Below are 3611 nucleotides of genomic sequence, written 5' to 3' on the forward strand. Positions count from 1 at the left end.
GCTTGCCAACCCCAGAGATGCGAGGTCACTATTTCCCGGGTCTTCTTCGCTATCATCTGAGTCCCCGAGACGATGGCTGTTGGGTAACCATATCATTAGGATTATTGCAATACCAAAATTGCCAAATATACATATAGTACAAGCATCTCTGGTCTATTTTTGAATGCTACCGGAAATAACCTTCCTATTACTGTAGAAACATGACAAAAATAAGACGGAACACACGTACACTGGCTTCCTGTTCCTTTTTTCTGGCAGCTCCTCTTTCTCTGCCTCAGATTGCAGGTCTGAGGTGTCGCAGCCCTTTCCATATTGTTGCATTATTTTTAATGCGTCTTTGTAGTTGTCTAAAATTGAATATGTTAAAATGAACATGAGTTTCAAATTAGCTGTAGAGCTGAACAGAATATTATTATTATTGATGATGATAAATCAGGATTCTCTCTTACAAGAGACCTGGTCAGAACATAGACACCATAGGTTATTCCAAGCATAAAGAGAAGCAACTATGACGTTATTTTTAAACAAGAAGATTATGAATTTGCATACCACAAGTTCGGACAACAGAAACGTCAAATCTTGGCCAGTTTGGCTCATGCTGCTCCTCATTTAAAGTGGCCCTTTCAATTCTGTCGGTGTTTTTATAGCTGGGCCAGAAAACCATCCTATCATCATACGATCCACTTGGGACAACCGCAATGTCCCTGTTCATTATAAATTTAATCAGATGAAAAGGCACCCTTAATGTAGAAAGAAAGAAAAGGGGTATTTATTCATCGTCAAAGGAACAACGTGGATAAAAGCATGCACAAGTGTTAGTGTATACAAATAAGCAAGTAAGATGAGCTGAGATTTTACCTGAATGGTGCCCCAAGGTGGTAAGAACTATAAGAAAGGTAAAAGTACAGGTCATAATAGTCAGAACTTCAGCTCAATCGTAAAGTAGGGTTTGAAATTATGGGTGTAGTGTATACAGAGATCAGTCCCTACCTTGTGTAACTCTCTGCATGTTTAATGCCGGTGCTGGTGAAGGCATATGAATACATCCTTCCCCATGGTGAGGTGCTAAGGGAGATAAATTGGTATTAAATGGTTGTGATCTGTTAACCATGGTTACTGGATGCTGAGATATTATTTTGGAGATCAGTCTTTACCTAGAAAGTTATCTCCAGTTGAGGAGTCGAGTTGACAAGTACTCATGACTCTTGCTGGCACTCGGCGAGACGGTGGAGCTGGGAGAAGGGATACAAGGAGAGGGGAATATCTTTAGCACTAAGAATGTTAACCATATCTTTAATATTAATGTGGTGGTTTCGTCTACAACGCTAAATATATCCTGTGGTGTACCTCAGGGATCAATATAGGACCTAAATTATTTAATGTCTAGATAAATGACATTTGTAAAGTTACAAAATATTTATAGTTAGTATTATTTGCGGATGATACAACAGCGTTTTGTTCAGGAGAGAACACACAGAAGATAATACAAATAATAACAGAAGAAATTAACAAATTAAAAAGATGGTTTGACAAAAACAGACTATCTTTGAATCTCAGTAAAACTAAAATAATGCTATTTGGTAACAGTAGAAAAGAAAGTCAAACACAAATACAAATAGACGGAATAGAAATTGAAAGAGTAAATGAAACCAAATTTCTAGGTATAATGATTGATGATAAATTGAACTGGAAATCTCAAGTAAAAAATATACAACATGAAGTAGCAAGAAACACGTCAATAATGAATAAAGCAAAACATGTTCCAGACAAAAAATCACTTCATATTCTCTACTGTTCACTAGTGTTACATATCTGAGTTATTGTGTAGAAATATGGGGAAATAATTACAAAAGTACACTTCATTCATTAACGGTGTTACAAAAAAGATCAGTTAGAATAATATATAATGTTGGATACAGACAACACACAAATCCTTTATTTATTGAATCAAAGATACTGAAATTCCACGACATAGTGAATTTGCAAACAGCTCAAATTATAAACAAAGCAAACTATAACCTGCTACCCAAGAATATACAACAATTCTTCTCAAAAAAAGAGGAGAAAAATAATCTTAGAGAGAAATGTAATTTAAAACATTCGTACGCACGTACAACACTTAAGACCTTCAGTATATCAGTATGTGGAATTAAATTATGGAATGGATTAAGCAAAGCAATCAAACAATGTACTAATATGATCAATTATTTATGCTTACATGTGGAAATAATAATAGTAAATAAAATAATAATTAAAAAAAAGGTAAATAAAGCATAAAATAGTCTCTAATAAATTAATTAAATAAAAAACAGTATATAAAATATATACATCAGCAAATAACAAAAATATAGATCAACAAAAAGGATCCTTAATATGTGCAGCAATTTTTCCCACTCACATCACCTCATTTTATATTTTTTTCTACAATTTACTATGCCAAAAAACACATAATAGACTTTTTTTTTGAATGGAAACAAAAACAACAGGGCGTCACACACAGCTAGTCCACAGTAAACAGGATCTCGAGCTCCACTAAAGAACAAAGAAAAAAATAATACACACTCATATTAATAGCAAAGAACGGCTGTTTCCACTCTGTTAACGTTACGTTGTTGACTAACGAAGTAACGTTAGTGACCTGGGCCTAAACAACACTGACAATAAAGTAATACGCTTTCGTTTCAACCAGTTGGAAATATGTGGAATATCATAGCATGTAACCTACACACATTCACAGCCTCTAACAAAAGATGGCCTAAGTTAACTGTATTGAACTTTTGAAACGTTCATACTCACCGGCTTCACGCGGGAAACTTTCAAATTCTGGAACACAAAACACAGATAAAAGACAATTTTACAATAGCACGGCGAAAAAATGACCGTCGTTGTGTGGGTTTTTTGACGAATAACACTCTTTTCCACTTTTCTTCGCTCGGGCCTCACCTGCAGCCATTTCGAATTTTCTGGATATGTGACGTCAGACGCACGTCCCCATGCAAAGCATTCTGGGAGGCGGCGCTGGAAATAGCCTTTTTTTTTACAGAATATAAAGTTTTACTGCTAGTCCTAATATCAAACAACGTCATTACAATCATACATAAATGATGATGGAAACACAAAGGCCGATATTTACTGCGAATGTAGCAATAAATCAATAAATCTATACTTCCGTTCGTGTTCCAGCAAAGAAAGTCCAGAAATGATGATCTTGGCTCATGCGCGTACACGCTAGTAGGCGCGTCCACGTCTGCGGGTGCAGACATTGCGGTTCAGCGCGCGTAGGCGGAGCCTATAACTCTAGGCGGCGCACGCCGGTTTACTTTGTCGCGTCCGCGTATGCGAATCAGACACGAGTCCGCTCAGGATCAGCTGTCTGACCGTACAATTTTCAGAGGCGGAGCTGTATCCTCTAGGTGGAGCCAAAACGAATGTGACAGTAACGCGGGTTGGGCGACTTGAAGGTGGATCCGTATAGGAGTCTTCTGCTGTGTGGGTATAGCCGTTGTGACAAAAGCAAAAGGGGGAAAGGGCGCCATATGCTGAAAGCGTCGCAAAAACCTTACATCACCTGGTTTTCCCAGGCAGTCTCCCATCCAAGTACTTACCAGGCC

At 37.4% G+C, this 3611-nt stretch overlaps 1 pseudogene; it reads right to left on the reverse strand.

Moving 5' to 3' along the window:
- Positions 1 to 3556: 3556 nt before the first annotated feature.
- Positions 3557 to 3611, reverse strand: part of LOC133664061 (5S ribosomal RNA) — a 119-nt pseudogene continuing 64 nt past the window's right edge.

Source organism: Entelurus aequoreus, linkage group LG13 (assembly GCF_033978785.1).
Source record: "Entelurus aequoreus isolate RoL-2023_Sb linkage group LG13, RoL_Eaeq_v1.1, whole genome shotgun sequence".
Lineage (NCBI taxonomy): Eukaryota > Metazoa > Chordata > Actinopteri > Syngnathiformes > Syngnathidae > Entelurus > Entelurus aequoreus.